At 33.1% G+C, this 20,260-nt stretch overlaps 2 protein-coding genes and 1 long non-coding RNA gene across 6 annotated transcripts in view; 1 reads left to right on the top strand and 2 right to left on the bottom strand.

Annotated features, from left to right (window-relative positions):
• The window catches only part of LOC113436308 (uncharacterized), a 187,283-nt gene that overhangs the window by 31,087 nt on the left and 135,936 nt on the right, over positions 1-20,260 (bottom strand). The window lies entirely within an intron of this gene.
• The window catches only part of CXADR (CXADR cell adhesion molecule), a 244,819-nt gene that overhangs the window by 211,530 nt on the left and 13,029 nt on the right, over positions 1-20,260 (bottom strand). The gene's annotated exons all lie outside the window — the stretch shown is intronic.
• The window catches only part of LOC113436309 (uncharacterized), a 55,727-nt gene continuing 45,724 nt past the window's right edge, over positions 10,258-20,260 (top strand). Inside the window, exon 1 of the long non-coding RNA XR_015744344.1 lies at positions 10,258-10,385. This is a non-coding gene — a long non-coding RNA (uncharacterized LOC113436309). The remainder of the gene's footprint in view (positions 10,386-20,260) is intronic.

Genomic DNA, 20,260 nt, shown 5'->3' with positions numbered 1-20,260 from the left:
CTTTCCCAACATGTCCAAATGCTTAATATGTATTAGATATTTTCCAATGGTTTCTCTACATCTTCCTGTTACTTTTATTAGTGTATGTCTATATCAGGTACAAATTATAGGCATAGGCAGCTGCCACAGTGAACTAGAGAACTCGATGTCCCTTCATTAAAGAAGTCTGCCAAGAAAGATACTTATGTTTCCATAAGTCAAAATGGCTTTATCTTGATGTGTTTTGTAATTCCAAAACCGCATTCAAGCTGTACACTAACAAAATGATTGAAAATAATTCTTCCTTCATTCACAATTTTTAAATTGCTAATATTTAAAGTAGAAAAAAAGTTACAGGAGCTACCTATCATGATGGTACAGTGCTTCCTCCTCCTGCCCTCCTCCTCTTCCATTTGAAAGCAGAATGGACTTTGTTAGAAAACCCTAATAACATTACCTGATCTGCAGTATAAGTCTTCCCAATTATTCCAGACTCTAACGTAAGCTTAATAACTTATTATAAATCAAATTAATCACACGCATAAAGCTCTTTGAACCATACAAGAATTTTATATGGATAAAAGTGCAGCTTGCAGAACAAAGGTTGAGTAAATGTAGGAGTTCCTATTACTGTCTGCCCTGCTGCAACACCACATCAATCTTGTCCAAGATTTTTTTTCTTAGCTTTAGTAGACATTTAGTGTCTATGTACTGCTTTTTGCCAACCATGTATAATACTGTATGGAATCTTTAATTATACTTTTTCTGTCAGTCATAAGCTGTCAGCGATAAACTTTGATATGTTAATTACAGGTTTATGCTACTAATTGCAACATGCTATTAATATCAGTTGCAGATCATTTAGATTTCATGCAGCAACATGGAATTACCTGTATCCAAAAGTACACTCATACTGGTATTCCCAACCAAAATGATTTGAACTTCATTACAGGTAGAGTCATATAGGTATTCATAAAATATTAGAAAATGAACACATCTTTGTCAATGCTGAACACATCAATGCTGAACCTTCCACTAGTCATCTGATTTATCTTATATATATTTAATTTCTATCATATACTACTCTTTTCCCATTACTCATTCAATGTTCAACTCCATTTTCATATAGAACTTTATCTTATAGTTGCTGTAAATTAAAAAACATAAAATAGGAAAGCATATTATTACTAAGACCAGATGAATTCAGTTGAGCATAATATGGCTTATTTATGGCATTAAGACATTCTTTTTTAAATTAACCTTTAAATTGTATTTTGTTTTCTACTTATTCTGTTTCAGCTGGTTTTTTCAGAGGTCTATTCATTATTGAAGCTTAACCAAATTTCTTTTCAGCCGTCAGTCCTGTTTTAGTTTCATTTTTAAGCCTACTTTTATATAACTATCCAATCTTCTTATTTTTTAAAGTTAACATTTCTCGTTGCTTTTTTTAAAGTTAGTGGTCTAATTTACGAATCTACATGTGGGCTAATGATTTGTTTTGTGCATTGCAGTCATTAATTGCAATGAAGACTGATAATGATAAATATACTATAAACTTTTTCACACATATACATTTCTTACTGGTGTGCTGAAAAACACACTATGGCTTTCCTAGCATAAAAGTCCTGTATCTTCAAAATTTAACTTATTGTCCTATTTGTATATTTTAAGTGATACTACTCTGCATTTTGGTAGGTATACTTAATAAAGTAACAGCTATGGTGGTTTTTGTATTAATTCTTATTTCCTTTCTTTTTGTGTAGGGGAAAAATAACCACATTCTTCTAATCATAAGGAATTACTATAGACTTCATATATAAATTAACGAAATTGTATAGCCACAGTATAAGCAAACTACACACATAATTTGACATTTCTCCAGTTATATCATTTACAATTGTGGTCTTACCATTTCTCACATCTTTAATAACTTCCTTTACATTATTTTTTTGAAACCTATCTTTAAGCCATTTTTTTCAATCCCAATCTTGAACATACTATTCTCATAAAGATATTTAAATAATCTTTCTGAATTAAAAAGTATTTGTCAGAAACAGAAAGAAGTATTTCATCATTTCATTTGCATGCCAAATTATTTAATTATGTTTAATTTTTAATTTTATTAATGGCTAGAGGTATTTTTAGCCTATTTCATCCATTTTGGAATAAGATTGTACAATATTTTGAATTATTGAGAAAACCCTTTTTAGAAGACATGTATATTGTACATGTTCAATATATAGCAACAACTTGAAATTTAACATGTTTAGAAAAATATGGGGTTTTCATGCTCTAATAACAATAAGTGTGTGTTTGTGTGTGTGTGTGTGTGTGCGTGTGTGTGTGTGGAGAGAGATTTTGAATTTACAAAAGACTTACAATATCAGTTAAAGTTGGGATATAGTTTTAATTAGGGGTAAGATTTATTGTTTGCTCATTTATGAATTTTCTTATGTTTTCCTTTGATTTTTGTGTATGGAAAACTGTTCTCTTTTATTTTATTGTATATTACTTTATGTGTGAGTAAAGAATAATCAAAACTATTGGCAAAACTATCTTATTTTGCAGGAATATTTTGCTGTCTATATATGATAATGTGCTATTTTTTCTCTTCTTACATTTTGCAGGATTCCTGTCTAAACAGTATTTCTTATCTATACTTTACCTCTGCTATGTTATCCCATAATACCACATATTTCCCTGGAACCATGTAACAATTATTTTCACTCTTTTTCAAGCACTCTCTGCTTTAACCTTTCTTATATCCGCTTTTGATATATTTGAATGAAAAATTAATTTGTTTTCTACTTTTTATATAGGACTTCCACTTTGTCTGGCAGTTGGTCACTTATTAGTTAGTTCTCATAATAACAAAAGGAATGGGGCTACAGAGTGTATGAATATATGTACATTGTCCTACTTCTATTAACAAGTCTCTATACAGAAAAATCATAAGGAAACCCACAAGATTTTTGCCAGATTACGCTGCTTACAGTATATATATATATGTTTTTCTTTTTTTCCCTTTTTCCTTTTTAGTTAAGAATTAAAATGCAAATTCACAAATGAATGACAAGAGAAGAACAAACCTTAACAGGACAAAAAAGAAAAAGAAAAAAATTCACATACATTGTTCCCTTAGTTCAGGGGTATCAAATTCGCGGCATCATGTGGATGTCACGTGTTGTATTGTGACTTTTTTCCTTTCGCTAAACTGGGGATGGGGGTGGCCAGCACATGATGCATCCAGCCTGTGGGCCACGAGTTTGACACCCCTGCCTTAGTTGAATATTGATAAATATATTACATTATTAGTTTTTCTTCCCTTGTGAAACAGGTCTACAATAATCTGCTACAATTCTATTGACCCAAACAGTCTGATTCATCATCTACCTCTTGTACAAAGAAACAGTTAACAGGCGAGCCCAACAACAAAAATTAAGTTCAAAGCCCTTCGTTAACAAGCCATTATTGTGTTTTACTTGAAGAAATCGGCAACAGCGTCAATTTCATTTTCAACTTTAATCATTACAGTTATTGTCTCTTGTCCATCCAGGATCAAATAGCTTTGATTGATTCTTAATAATAGAACTTTTCCTTATTATAACTAAGGTTTTTCCATACAATCACATTTAATTCCCCAAAATAATATATCTCTGTTGTAGGTATACAACATTTATCTACAGTGTTTGCTGTTCAAAAGTTCTATATCTGTTTTTTCTTTGGAAATAAAAGTTTTGGGACCAATGATTAAATAGTATAAATTATATTTCTCAGATGCCCTGCTTATATTTTTCAATTGGCCTGCTTATTCAAGTTTGAATTTCTACCACTGATGAGAAGAGGAAGATGATGAACGTTATGATCAATTTCAATTTGAAATTGAGAAAACATGCAATCAAAGTAGATGTGCTGTTTTGGTTCAGGACAAGTCTGCCAAAATTGGATATAGTAAGGACAAGATAATAAGTTGATTACTCGGCCTAAAAATTGACCTTATGCAGGAAAATGACTTAATAAATTTCCCCCTATACAATAATTTCTTCATTGCTAAATAGTCTTGTGAGTTCTATTACATAATAAAACAAATTTATCTCTTGAAACATAAATGACCATGTTCAAATTACCATATTTTTGACAGTACTGGGAAAGATAGAAAGAAAAGAGAAAAGGATGACCAGCAGCAAGATGGATTGATTTGATTACAGCACTTATGAGTTTACTGTTGTAACAAAAACAGGATTTGGACAGATCATCCTGGAAAATTATGTGAATACTACAAGGTGACACTGGTCTAAGTTAATCAATGAAAAGTAATAAACCAAATTATATCTCAGAATAATTCCCCCACTGTCCCATCCTGAATGTGCTGCTTTATGGTTATTTTAATTCTTTCTACTTTTGTGTTTATTCTAATTCTTCTTTATACACCTCATGTATCCTTTTCCTATTTCAGTAACTACTCAATACGTATTAACATTTTCAATTTAAAGCATGTCAAATAGCATAGTTCAGTGATCCAAGGCACTGATATTCTTTTTTAGAATACTCCCATTATAAGAACTCTAAATATATTCTGTCTTTTTTTACATTCTACAGGTTTATGCAACTCAGAGAAAAGAAATAACTTTCTCCTTTGTCTATGTTCTTAGAGCTGAATAATAATAATAATAGTAATAATAGTAATAATAGTAATAATAGTAATAATAATAATAATAATAATAATAATAATAATAATAATAATAATAATAATAATAATAATAATAATAATAATAATAATAATAATAATAATAATAATATTTTTCTAGATAGAGCACAAAAATCTTATTTAGTCACTTCCATTCTTGAATGTGAAAAATGTGGGATCCGAATATTAATGGACAATAACTCATAGCATCTCTTATCACTGTTCATGCTATCTGGATTTGCAGCTGTCCGTGTTGGTGTTTGCTCATGATAACAGCTAATCTGATCTATAATGTTTAAAAATGTCTCTGGCATTTTTCTTCAGGAAAATGCTATGAGGTATTGATAGCCTCTAGTTTAAGAAGGAAGAATATTGTGAGGACTACAGAAATAAAATATTTAGCAGAAAAAATATTTGGAAATATCTTCTGAATTATAAGCTTCCTTCAAAATAACTTTAAATAAAATAAAATCCAACTAAATTGAGGGGTCACATTTATTTCTTCTGTAAGAAAAGTTTTTGTTTTTGTTGTTAGTAGGGTTTCTTCAGTTTGTTTTTGAAAAGAAAAAAATATACTTAAATATCCAACTTGTATTTTAGTGATCACTGTTTGCTGATCAAAATTATGAGTTAATTGACTATACTGAATAAAATATTGACTATTTAGTTGAAATCTGAATAAATTCAGATTTAATATATTTTACCAATAAAATAAACAGTATTTTCTGATGTATAAGTACTTGCAAAAACAGTAAAGAAGAAAAGCAATAAAGAAGAAAACTGGAGAATAATAATCATGCCAGCCTAATATTTCCAAATACCATAAATAAACAAGGTTGCAAAAGGATAGAGAAATGTGTAATGCCAAAAAAAAAATCACTATCAGTATTGATAACATCACAACGCTAAGAGGACCAGACCAAAAATGTTTTCCATAGCTGCCTCAAAGGGAGGGAAGGGAATGGATTTTTCATAGTAGAATTTTTAAAAACATTTCATCTATGCAGAGATTTTGATTTAAAGAATAAATTATACACTTCTGCAAATTCTTTAATTTTAAATACTTCCAGGAAATTATGGAATACCAAGAATGGCTCTTGTGCAGCTTCAGTGATTGACCAAGATATTCTTTCCCCATTTTTAAAGCAGTGCAAAGTGTAATCAAATAATTTTTATATCTTTTTAATTATACTTAAAACTTCAACTTATTTTAATCTTTTTATACCTTTGAGATGCTTTTTAAAAACAAAAGTGTGTGGTTTGTTCTACTTTTTAACAAGTCACTTTGAGCAGCAGTGGTCTCTCCTTAGTGAAAGAGCCTTGATCCTCTGAACATGAATGATTTTGACCAATGATGAGGGATATGGAAAAAATTAGAGTATATTATTTGAAGCTTTGTTCTGACCATGAAATATATGGTTTCATTCTTGGGATGAAACAAGGATGGCAACCTGACTGCTGCAGTTGATCTGTTTGGTGAGTTGTGATTTTAAGGCTTCCTTCCCCCCACCCCAAATCTTTTATAGGCTAATCCATAGTGCAGCAGAGACTGATCTTATTAGTGATCTGAACTAGATAGCAATAGCAATAACACTTATACTTCACAGTGCTTTCCAGCCCTCTCTAAGTAGTTTATAGACTTAGCATATTGCCCCAACAATCTGGGTCCTCATTTTACTGATTTCAGAAGGATGGAAGGCTGAGTCAACTTTGAGCTGGATAGGATCAAACTCCTGGCAATGGGAAGAGTTAGCCTGTAATACTGCATTCTAACTACTGTACCCCCATTGCTCTGGATGGATGGGTGATGTAGGAATGAGGGTTTTAGGAGAAAGCAGTATTTGCACATGCACTACAACAACACTGCTTCAACATTACTAATTTACCTAACAACATTGCTGATTTTGTTTTAAAGGTTGCTGTGAGACAGAATTTATGCAGGTGGATAGGTAATTCAATTTCTGTTATCCTGCCTTATTTTAAAGACAACTAATTCAAAGGGGTGGCACATAGTAGCTTGCCTTTTATGCAAAAGTTGCTAATGCTACTGAAGTTATATATAAAAACAAAGATTACTAGGATATAATGCCTTTTAATGGTACATGTTTTTCATACAATTAAGAAACAGCATTTGCTGTCTTTTTTGTTTTGCTTTGTTGTACTTTTGTTCAACAGCCAACAGACACCCTTATGTGCAAGCATAAACATCAGTTGCTTTGCTACAGAAAATTGGCAAAACAATGAACATAAAACCCCAAAACAGTAAGAAAAAGTTATGGCACATTCATTGAGGCGAATGCTAGATTAGCTTTCTCATTGTCATGCATCTTGCTGATTGTATAACAACATGCTACACATTTAAAGACATTGTAAATACTTCTTTCTGTTCAGAGTGGAGCTTTTTATATACAGTATATAAAACATGCTTATCTAAACCAATGTCAGTTGATAAAAACAGAATTATATATTCATTATTTCCTATAGGGATTTAATATAATTTAAAAGAGTTGTAAAACTTATGACCTTGATCATATTTTAAGGAAATTGGTTAGTGGATTGTTTTCAGAATCAACAGTGGGATTCAATTATTTTGTACAGCTGAACTCTCAAAATTGTATGAAATGTATTCTAGTGGAACAAAGAATATTGAAGCTTTATTGAGTGTTGTTGGGTACAACTCAAAACATTTGACTGAACTTTTTGAATGGGGCTGTTTTAATATTAACTCAAAAATGATTTCTCATTTCATTCACAACCATTTTTACTCCTTCATTGGAAGCTTCCCATGTCTGGGCATATATGGCTATGTGGAAAAATTGTGAACTGCCCTTTCAAGGAAGTGAAAAGCACATGAAATCAATTAATTAATTTCTTGACCTTATTTTAAAATCTTAGACCTCATATAATATTTAAGGAAAACAAATATTCTGGGTTATATAATTGATTTATTTTGGTAAATAGAATTTCTTCTGAATGACTTAAGAATAATGTTTCATTGATCAATATATCAAATTGTTGGAAACCATGGAACTAATATTTTAAATGTAATGTGGAATATTGTGAAGTAATGTTTTCACGGAAAAGTACTATATTTTAACATTTTAATAAGAATTCAGAGTTGGATAACAAATCTATCAGCTATCTATCTGTGAATCTGCCTCTTTCTCTCTCTCATCTCTCTGTCTATCGTCTATCTTCTTCATTGTTGTCATCAGCATCATCATCATCATCATCTAATTTTAAAGAAAAAAGTAAAAATATGCAATTATTCATTCTGGAATTTGTAAACATTTCTTACTATTTGCTGAAGCGAAAATTCAAAACTACCATAAACATGCATTTTCAAAAGGTGTTGTTAATAATGCTTGGTTTCTGCATAAGTTGAACAAGGCTTTCATTTATATTAGAATAGCAGAGGTTTTGTGAAATAAAAGAATTAAATCAACAAAAGTCAGTATCTCTGAAAAAGGAAACAAAAAACAAATTGGGTTCAGTATGTCTCTTACACAGAAGAACCTCCTAAGGAAGGTTTCTGATGAAAGCAGAGGTCTTGTTGTTTCCAGTATCTGTTACAAATCTGTATGTTCCCTGAAACTCTACTGCATAGAAGATTTTAGGCAATAGTATGCTGGTGAGCCTCAGGTGTCAGGAAAAGCAAACTAGCAAAAACTCTTCTGTAAGAGTTAATTGGAAATCTATAACTAACAGCAGCAGAAACTAATCCCATCTTTATTCAAAGTACTTTCTATTTTTAAATCTGATTTGCACATTTTTTTGAGAAGCCGTTTTTCAAAATTTTATTAATAATGGCAAACTTCTGTGAAGTACCATATATACTTATCTTTTGCAAAAAATCAGATTAATCATTAGTTTAGAATGTATTAAATAAATTCTGCAAGCCATATCCCTGAATCAGTGGCAGAGATAATTTATTTGTCAGAATCAATAATTCAGACAATACAAATCTCAATCGTAATGGATTATGAGCAACAGAAAGATTGTTAAACAATATTACCTTGAAGCTGCACCTAATCTGAAGATGACAGTTATATCATCATCCAGATTACACTTAAGTACTGCTGTTTACATAGACAAATTTATGAAAAATGAAAATAGTTTATTCTGTTCAAAAGAAGGTAAAGATGAAACTGAAACTTAGGCAGAATGAAATTTGTTAACCAAACCTAGATTAACCATAATAAACCTGAGAATGGACTCTAAAATTTAATATACTATCAGTTAACACAATATAGCTTTATGATTAACAAATCTTGTTCATATCCATACACACATAGTATTTATGTAAAAATGGAACATTGCTACTGTATCCTTGATGACAATGTATTCATTGCCCTTATGCTGAAGGGAGCAGTAGAATAGACTCTAAGCTAAGCATCCTTTGAAATAAACTACATTTAGAAATACCTATTTGATGGGGGCGGGGTTTCTAGAAAGAAATAATATTTCCTAAATTTGAAAACTTATTAAAACTTATACAGTATATATCTCCCCCCAAAATTTCTTCCTGCCCGTATATCTGACACAATACCTTGAAGACTTTTTTACAGTCCTACTTGATTATATTTTTATTTATTAGGTTACAATTTTCTATTACAATTAATGCTTTAATCTAACAATTTTTACATAAAAATGCTAATTTAGAAATCTTTCCAAAATTATAGAACAAATTTTGAAACATATGTTACCATTTTTACTTCTGGCCCATCAAAACAAGATTGTTTACTAGTAGTTTGTCTAGTTTCTCTCCTTTAATGATATAACAGATTAGTTGTATATTATTAGATTTGAAAATATAAGTATTGAAGGACTTATGTTCCAGAATTATAAATTTCCAGGTACAATTTTCATTTTTTAAAAAATTATACAATTTCAGTGTTTTATGCATATTTATCATATTTTCAGAAAGAGGACAACAGAAATATCACTGTATCACCATAATAGTGACTTGAATTTTTAACATAAACAAGAGTGATTAAAAGAAATGAATGGTTCTTTAATCCCATCATCACAACACTATCCACTGCTGTTTGGCATTTGCTTATGTCACTGTATAAACATTCATGTTTGATTACAAAGTAACCATATCTGTTTTTTTAAAAACTGACATATTAGAGATACCGGTGAAGCTTGAAGTAAAAAAGAAGAGTCTGAGAGTCAAGTGAGCAGTGAAAGAAATGAGGAATTGAAAATAAATGTTCATATGTGGAAAGAGATTGGTTAAAAACAAAATTCCAATCAAAGGGAATTGGACAAGTATGATAAATGAAATGCAAAGAGGATTCTTTTGTGAGATTGTTATAAGAGAAGCTAGGCTAATGGTCCTATGAAAAAGCATATTTATTCTATTTGAATTTTGAATAAATCTTTTGTGAGTATAACCAGGAATAGATTAGAACGATGTTTATAGAGCACTGTTCACAGAACACAAAGCATAGTTATGGTTATTGCTTAAAAATGTGAGATTACTGACATTGTGGTACATGATATGACATCGAAGCAGAGGGAATAGACAGAGGAGGAGGAGTACAAAGCTTAAGCCACTGGCTTCTTGCCCTAACCAAGAAGTACAGTCATGCAAACATACAGAGCAATGTGGGAAAAGACATGAATTATTTGTGCCCATACCAATGGCTCAACTGAAAGTTGGTTTTGGAATGGTGATGGGGGATATAATCCAACAATACTTTAAGAAAACTGGGTAAGAAGAAAATAATTTGATTTCGGCAGAATTTTTTTAAAAAGTAAAATTGCTTTCAAATTGTCCTTGACTTCTATTGGCTTCATGAAACGTGCATATAAAAGTTATTAAAATAGTTTGCCAAGATGTATTTCTAGTTTTTCTGTGTAGCTTTCAGAAAAAATGGTTTTCAAATTCTTCAAAAAATAATTTGTCCTTTACTTTAAAAGTTAGGAATTATTTTAATATTTTTGGTAATTTTTGTGTACAATTGTCTTTTATTTGAATTTTCCTGCTCTGTTTTTGATTCAATGTTCTTGCTGAAGATGTGAAAGTTAAGTAAAATTTAGTATTTATATCAAAACTGTATTGGGAGAAAGAGTGTTCCCCTACATAATTGTATCATTATCACCATCAACATCATGATCTAATAATTTTTAAAATGTTTATGTTTGCAAGCTTCCAAAACATTTTGCTTTCATTTTCCGTTAATTTCTGCAAATTGCTCCCCACCTCCCTTTTTTTTAACATATAAATTTCCTTGAGATAACTTTAGGTTATAAATACTCCCACTGCAAATATTTTAGAAAAGTATTGCAAACACACTTTGCACAGTAATTTTTAAATGGATCTTATTTTTATCATAGTAAAACAAGCTTTGGAAAGTTGTGTTTGATGCTAGTAAGAGCTAGTAAATATGTAAAGGAAACAGAAAACCATCTTGCTGTTCCTGCCTCTGTGTCTGTCGTTTTGTATCTTTTTTCTGAGATAAAAGACAATGGTTGAATATTGGCTTTTTCTAAACCAAAACAAAAAAAAAATGACTCTTAACCTAACAAGATAAGAAATAGTTGAAACAAGCTTATAGACTTCTGCAAGCCAATTGTTTTTCAGTTGTTTTCCATTATCTGCGATAAGGAAGTACAGTAGCAGAACTCCTGTAATGTGTCCCCAAAGTGACTCATATTATCCAAATTGTAGAAGTATCCATATAAAGATATGATCCCCATAGTTTTAAATGAAACATGTTGCTTTTATGATAGCTTTAAGCTCACTTTCTCTCTCTCTCTCTCTCTCTCTCTCTCTCTTTTAACAAAGCTTGACTGAACTCATGGGAAAAATTGAAGTTGATTTAAGACTTGAGATTCAAAATATTAGTTGATTAAAAATAGTTATTTTTAATATTTTTGTAGACAAGAGATGATACAACTAATTCATTAACTTGATTTCATAAATATCAGCATTCAAAAGATATATACAGTGTTAAGTTAATGAATTAATCAGGTCAAAATTCATAAGCATTGGGAAGTCCAGATGTGGATACAACAGAACAATTTAATTCCACTCTTTGTTATGCTCATGTAGCACAGATACCACTGTTTTATCATATCAGTAAGATTTCAGTACTTGCTTTAATCTGCTTTACATTAAATTGACCCTTTTTAAAAATTCCCTCTCTACAGGATTATATTTTGGAATATCTTCGAGGCACTAATTTACAATATTCATGGTATATTACCGTATTACAGTATAATTTATAAATTACATTATTATAAATTATATAAATTACAGCATAATTTACAGTATTCATGGTATAGTAGGTATCATGATGTCAAAACATAACAACTAAGCTTTAGAATCATAACGAAATTCTAATCACTGCCATTAAATTAAAAGGTATAATTTCCCTATTTTTATGTACTAGGCTTTATGCAGTCAGAAATTCCTGCTGATTTGTTGGATGGCTACATCCTTATTTTCAGTCACCTTGATAAAAGAGCAGAGTCCTCACTTAATGTCCACTTCTTCAGCAATGATTCAAAATTATGATGGTGCTGAATGAATGAATGGGACTTACAATAGGTTCTCCTAGTTGCAGCCAACATGGCCATGTGATAGCTCTTCTGGTGCTCAGCAACTGGCTAGCAGTTATGATATTGCAGTGTACCATGGTCACATGATCACCATTTGTAACTTTCTGTGCTAGCTTTTGACAATCAAAGTAAATAAAGAACATGGCAGGAGGTGGCAGATTGCTGCCATATAACCTTAGAGTACTGTGATTGGGCAGAATTCAATGTAGCAAAGGCAACTGGGACTACCATTTTAAGTTGGTGTGATCACATGACATACTGTTGCTTAGTGACAGAGTTCTTGGTCCCAATTACTATTGGTAGATGAGGTTTATATGTAGAACACTCTATTTTTAACCAGAATGCAGACAAAGGCACAGTTCAGAAATATTTCTATCTTTTGAAAAACAGCATTGCTTCAGAGAGACTCAACAAAAAGGCAGAAGTGTTAGTAGAAAAATAAATTATGAGATTACTGAAGTAATTTTATCTTCTACAAAACTGCTAGTCACAATAAAATTAAACTTGCATTAAGTGATGGCAAAGCAGACATAGTTTAAACATGCTGAACCACTCCTAACCTATCCACAGGGAGCAGCATTGTTACTAGAAGCTCGTTGTCATTTAAATGTGTTTGGCTTTATGGCTATCATCATGTTTTTGGTTGCCATAAAGAATTCCAGAAATAAGATTCAGCAGTTGACAGAAACAAAAACAAAAAATACATTGTACTGTTTTAACAGTTCCAGAGCAACTACTTAATTCTGTAAAAGATACTATAGGACAACAGCTCACATGTCCTAGAATAACTGGAGAAATATAACATACAGTTCTTAGATGTCATCTATTAACAGTATCCAAAATTAAAATAGTTAGGGGACCTATCCATAGCCAAATTTAGAACATTTAATAATGGAAAACTTAACTCACCTCAAGTTTCTTATAACTTGGCTCCAACATCTAAGTTTTATTGTTCAGTTTATCGTAGTTTGCTTATTTGTTTTGCTACATAGCAACTTTTTGTAACTTATGTATTATAAAAGAAAAAACACTTAACTCTTGCTGAACCAGGAAACAAACAAATAAGTAATATAAGAGTGTCATCTAAATCGCTTGTTGTTAAAGGATAAAGATTTGCTTTGTGTGATGGAATATATTTAAGAAATACTATTTATCGAGCTCTTCAGGATTTTATCACCCATATAGCTTTAAATATATATATATATATTTGTAAATTTTATTTGAGTTTTCACAAAGAGAAAAAAAATACAAATAAAACATCTTTTTTGAAAGCAGCATAATCCCGGGTTACATTTCTTCGTACAGACACAAATTCAGGTTCATGCTCATTTTTATATTCTATTCCATATCTTATTACTACCGTGTTTCTCCAACAATACGGCCCCCACCAATAGGAAGCCCCAGCATGATTTATTGGCATAAAATCAAATTAAGCCCCTCCCCCCAAATTAAGGCCCTTTTTAAACATGCAAAATGGGGGGGAATGGCTTGCCGTTAGAAAGTACTTTGTTGCATGCCTGGATATGGTGCTGCCTGCCTTGGTGGGGCACTTCATATCAGGAGACTCAGTGCTCGCGCTTTGCTCGGACAAGTGAATTGGAATATTTTGGGCACCTCCGCCTCCTCCTCCTTGCCCATCGCAGGTGGTGGCGGCGGCGGCAAGCGGCGGCGCTTCACTGAGGGAAAAAGAAGACAGCGCAGCCTTCTTGCTTGCTTTCCCACCTGCCCACCCCAGCCGGCCTCAGGAGCGGTGGCAGTGGCAGCAGCTGTGCACACTCCTGCCGGCGAGGGGAGGAGAGGCTTGGAAAGAGAAGGGAGCGCACCAGCGGCGGCTGTCACAGTATCATCTCATAGCGGGGCAAGGCTGGCAAGCTGAGGTGGCCGCAGCAGAGAGCGTCGCTGCCGACCCCGTCATGAGGATAAAGGGATAGAGATTCAGTCAGACATTCTAGCCTCGGCTAGAGAAAAGAGCCAGACTCTTGGAGCACACCAGCGTCTCTCTTTCTCTCTCTGTGTGTGTGTGTGTATGAAAGAGCTCGACTCGCTCGGAGCGTTTGGTGAAGCACGCGAGTTTCGCAGTCGGAGAGCGAGGCGGCGATGAAAAGGACACGGCGGCAATGGCAGGATGCTGCAATTGGGCAAGGTCAGGACCTTGCATTGAAGCAGCCTGGGGGGCACGCAGCCACCTCCCTCCAGCCCACCTTGAGGATTTGCCTTTTGTTGTTGGTATACTTGGCTTAAGGTGCTCCTGTCGCTGCCTTCCGTTTGCCTTCGAAGGCAAAGCAAATTCTTTTAAAAACCTCCACTCATCTCACCAGGGCCACGCTGGAGCCATGCAGGCTGCGCAGAGCCAGGAAACACCTGCAGCTCGCTTTCCCGGCTCTGCCCAGCCAGCATGGCTCCGGCGCAGCCCTGGTGGGATGAGCGGAGGTTTTTAAAATAATTCACTTTGCCTTCAAAGGCAAAGGGAAGGCGGCAACAGGAGTGCCTGAAGCCAAGTGTCTCCTCAGGGCTCCGGTTGCAGGGAGGAGCCCTGACTGGCCGCACGTGGCTGTGCCAAACGCTGAGGCGTTGCTCTAACGCCGCGCAGCAAGGGAGAAAGAAAAGCAATGGTGGCAGAAGGTCTCCCGAAGCTGTTGACGCCCGCCCACCTGAGGATGTATGGGGGGGAATTAAGTCACCCTCAAAAAGACGGCCTAGCCATTTTTTCAGGGGTCAAAAAAAAATAAGGCCTGGCCTTATTATGTGAGAAACATGCTATTTTACATTTTCTACATAGCTTCTCCCCTCTTTTAATTTTCTCAATTTTATTTTAATTATCTCAATTCAAATCATTGTATTTATATTTTTTTGTCTGTCCTGTTTCAATTATCTATTATCTTTTCTCATTAAACAAAATTTCTCCTGTAATTACTGATTGGAGTATGACGCCTTTATATCTTTTCCCTAAAGTTGTAACATTCAATATAATACATAACTTCCATTCGGATTCTGCTTGGTACATTCTTAAAATACACAGTGTATTCTTAAAAAAAATAAAGTATAAATGTATATAATTGAAACAACATTCCATTCCAATTCAATTCTATCATTAATATTCATTAAAGTCTTAACATCTTTAACATTACTTTTCAATTAAATATCATACTTCTATGGAAACAATTATAAGCTTTCCATAGTTAATTCCCCCCCTCTTCACTTATATTTTATAAAACATTAACTAATTAAAATGTCCCCGTTCCTTCCTAATTCAATTTTCTCATTTATTTTATTTCACTTATTTTATTCACAAACATTTCACTGAATTACACTAACTATTTTATCCCTCATTTTAATCATACGTTGTTTCCAATTTTCTAAAGTTATTTCTATTACTAATATAACAATACAATCTTATGTACCTTTACAGAATCCCTTTTTTCAGTTAGATTTTCACCCATTATCTCTAAATAGGTCCTGTTTCTCTATATCTTGCTCTGGTCCATTGTAACTTCTTTTCCTTTCCTTCTTCCCTCTCTTCTTCTCTCTCCCCTTTTAACCCCCTTGTTTCTCTACCTCTATTTTTCTCTTCTGTATTCCCCTCTTCTGTTGCTTTCCAGTATTATACTTATTTTTTGAATTATTTTTCTTTTTCTTTGGCTGTTTTTTTAAATCTTAAATTCTCCATTCTCTTTCCGCCCTTTCCTTTTTCTTCCCCACATAGAATTACTTGTTCATTCAAGATGGCTTCTTCTTTGTCCCAGTCTTCTTGTTTTGCCGTCTTTTCTTGTTGTTTCTCATAGTTCCAAATCTCCATTTCTAAGAATTGAAAGACGAAGCCAAAAGAACCACTCCCTTCTTTTGCATCTTCTTTATACTTTTTAAGTTCCATTTTTAATTCATCCAGAAGTGGTGCCATTGTATAAATTTTTAAACAACCACCCAATTGATTTTAGTTATTCAAATATAATAACCAAAAATCCAAAGATCATCAAATAATCCAAATACACGCAAGCTGTTTCTTTTTTGCTCTTTTTTTCACTTTCTCTTCCTGGGGTTACTATTTAGTTGCAAAGTTTCAGTTAATATGTATCTTTTAGAAGTCTTGTTAAAGTTTTACTTTAGATTCTTTTAAATTCCAGGCAGTCTCCTCCCTCTTCCAGATCCTGCCCTTATTCTTTTTCTCTCCCTTCCTGCTTATGAAAAAGAAAGTTTATAATGTCCAGAAATCTTTATTATCCCTTTGGAATTTTGTTTTATTTTCAGCTTAATTTCCTATTGATGTCAAAGCGGATTTTTCCAATTTCTTATTTAAGTCTCTTAGTTGTCAGTATAGGGAAGGAGAGAGAAGAAGAAAAAAAGCCAAACCTTTCCCTTTTCACTTTCCTTCGCTGCTTCCGACTCTTCTTTGGGAGCGATGTTATTTTTTGTAAGTTTAAATTCCAGGGTATCTACGTTGTTGCTTTTACAATTTAACCCGGTCAGCCAAAACTTTCACTTCTTATCTTCCTCCTGCACATTCTTTTCCGGTCGAGTTCTTCTTTGTGGTGGCCATTTCTGACCACCGCTGCAACCGCCTTCGGGAAAGGGAGTAATGGCCAACTGAGGAAGAGAGATGCGTCTCTCCTCAACACTGCTGGTGGTCTCCCCACTCTTCACCACCTATATGGGGTAGCTTAACCCCAAAACCAGCCAGCTTGGGGTGCTGCAGCGGCGAGCCCAGACAGAAACCGCACACAATCGCAGATTTCTGTCTGTCGCCGAAGCCCTTCAAACCAGAAGTCCGAGCTTTAAAAATATTTCTTATTTCACAGAATCAGAGCATCATAGGATTGGGAAAAACTTTTGAAGTCTTCCAGTCCAAGAAGGAATTTTTTTTTTGTAAAAAGTTTTTTATCTTTAATATTTCAAAAACATCTCTTTTCATGAACAGCATGGTTCCAGGTTTTTACATTTCCATACAAACATGACCTTAGTTACATATTCATCTTTTACATTTAGATTCATATCATATCATTGCATTTCATATTTTCTATAAATTTTCTCAGATATTCTTATATTCTCCAAATTTATTTTATATACTTTCTGTTCCTTTCTTAACTTATTTCTTTTTATTTTAAATAGTTCTCATATCTTCATCTTCATTATACTTTATATTTTAATCTTTCACAATTTCAATTTCATTACATATTCTTATTTCATTATTCCAAAAGTTTAATCTTAATTCTAGTAATTCAAAAAAAGTTTCTCCTTTGATTACTAATTTGAGTGTACCACCCCTTTATCTTGTAAATCATTTAGTCAACTCCCCTTTAATTCATAATAGGAATTTATCACAATGTATTCACTTTTTAATGAACTAGCAATGAGAACTAGCAATAATAATCTCCTAATAACTACTTAACAAATGTACATTTTAGGCCAGATTCTGCATGATATTTTCCCCCTCAGTTACATTAAATCATTTATAATTTCAAATAAATCAATCTATTCTGTTAATCATAAAAACTGATGTTAGACTTTTTGTAGCAATCCTCATAATTCATTTTAACTATATTATTAAATTTATTAAACATATTTAGCATATGTATAATAGTTTCTCTTTCCCACATTTATTCCATTTATCTCTGTATGTAATTTAACATTATCAAATAGTCTAGTAACAAAGAGAAATCAGTTCCAGTCTTTTGATTTTAAGAATCTATATTTTTCTATCTCCTAGATATTTTATTTCAAATGCCATTATATTACATCACATTACTTTGCAGAATCCCCTTTCTTAATCCTAATCTATCCATTATCTTTATGTCTCTTGACTAAACAATCTCTTTTCATTTTTGTACAGTTTACATATCTCCTTATTTCCTGGTCCTTTCTCTTATTGTTTCTTTTTTCCTTCATTTTCCCCCTCCATTTCTTGCTACAGTTTTTATCCCACTCCCTCTTTAAAATTTCCCTCTGTTGTTGCTGTTTCCATTTTCTTTGTTTGGCTTTCAAAACCTTTCCCTTTTTAATTGCCTCCTCAAATCTCCAAGTTTTAATTCCCGTTCTTTTTCTCTTTTGCTTTAATATTCGTTGCAACCTTTGTTTGTTGAAGCTGGCGTCTTCTTTAATTAGCTTCTCCCCTCCTGGCACTCCTTGTTGTTCTTCATACTCCAAAATCGCCATTTCTAATGATTGTAAAGCTAGGCAGCATGATTCACCTCTTTCTTGTGTGGAATTTCTTTTGTTTCTTAATTCCATTTTTAGTTCCAAAAAAAGTTCTGCAATTTTAAACTTTCTTTTTATATTTTCTTTATCCTTTTCTTTAGTCTTTAAATCCAAACCAATTGTCCAGTAATTTAATTCAACCAGCATCTTTGGTGTTTTTTTCCAATGATGAGCTTCTATTAAATCCTCTTTAAGTTTTTTCCAAGTTCATCGAACAGTCCAATGTCCATAAGTTTAAATTTATGCCAAAATCATCAAACAGTCCCAGAGTAATTTCTTCACATTTCTTTCTTTTGTTTTAATATTCTGTGTTTTCACATTTCACTTTCCAGAGTTTCTATTTTATTGTAACAAAGTTTCTTTTATTTTCTATCAAATTCCACTTTTGAAAGAACCAGGAATTTTAAAAAGTCACTAAAAATTTTCTTTTACCATTAGGTGGCACTCTCTGTTATGTCCGAGTTCCACTCTCCCCGCACCCCTTACTTTTCTCTGTTTAGGGCTTTTAAATTTCAAAAGTCCAATAAGTCCAATTATCAATTACTGGGTTTTTTTTGACACATTCAAGTTCAGCTTTTATTTATGTCTATTTAGTGCCAAAATCATATATTTATCCAAGTTAAACAAGTATTTCTTCAGGCTTCCTCCTTGAATTTTGCTCCTTTCAAAGTTCAAAACCACTTTCAGCTGTCAATTTTTCCCCACTTTCTCTGGTCGCTGCTTTTGCTACCCTTCTTTCTTAAAGTTTCTTTTTAGCTTAATTCCAGGGTACCTTAGTGTCCATATGTCAGCTAGTTTGCCTAGTCTCCAAGCTGCCTGTTTCTTCTCCGCTCCAGCATGATCTTATTTCCCAAATGTCTTCCCATCTTCAGAGCAGCCATTAAAGACTGCCGCTTACTCCTGTCTTCAAGGAGAGTATGCCAAGCCAGGGAGGGGCGATGCAGCTCCCCTTGGCCCAGCTGGTGGTCTCCCCCTCTTTCCCCACCCCTCTGAGATGGGTCCAATCCCATTGGGACCCTCCGACAAGGTAAACACGGATCGTAGTCTCCGATCTGTTGTTGACGGAAGCGCCACCGGAAGCCCCCCAAGGAAGGAAAGCTTATTGCAATCCAAATGGTTATTTAATCTTTTCTTGAAGACCAGCAATAGAGTACCCACTGGTTCCATTGGTTAATTGATCTTACTGTCAGGAAACGTTTCCTTAATTCCAGACTGGATCTCTCTTTAGCAAGCTTCCACACATTATTTCTGTTCCGTTGTTTTTCCTTATTGCTGATATATTTATTTTGTTTATTATCATGACTTTTCTGCTGTTTCAGCCTGACTCCTAACAGCTCACAAAAGTATCAATTCAACAACATAGAAATATAATCAAATAACATAAAAATATTTCATATGTTTACAATATTTTTCTCATACTTGTTTTTAGTGAGTATAAAGAAAATTGCATATAATTTTAAAATTAAAGATAAGAAAAAGATGGATTATGAAGGTTTTTTTTGTTGAACTGTAGTAGATCAGATAAGAATACTACATTGAGAGTCATGTTTCAGTTTGGTACTCTTCCACCTACACCCTTTTTCAGCTTTAAATATGAGAAATTAACCCTTAAGTCATCCAAACATATCATTTTTTGTAAAAATTATAACATCCGTCTTGCTACTAATTTTAAAACATTAATTATATTTTACCCTTTTGCAACTAAAATGCACACTATATAATTATGCAGAAGAAGGTGATTGGTAATTAGAGAGGCCTAAAGACCACAGAATCCACAAAGAAGCTTTAGGAGACAAAAGAAAAGAACTTCATAAAAGATGCTATGCAGCCAGA

This window comes from Pseudonaja textilis, chromosome 7, assembly GCF_049901715.1.
Source record: "Pseudonaja textilis isolate UNSWEBS1 chromosome 7, rPseTex1.2, whole genome shotgun sequence".
NCBI classification, from domain to species: domain Eukaryota; kingdom Metazoa; phylum Chordata; class Lepidosauria; order Squamata; family Elapidae; genus Pseudonaja; species Pseudonaja textilis.
Note: the sequence above shows the minus strand (reverse complement) of the source record. Positions and strands in the feature narration are given on the sequence as shown.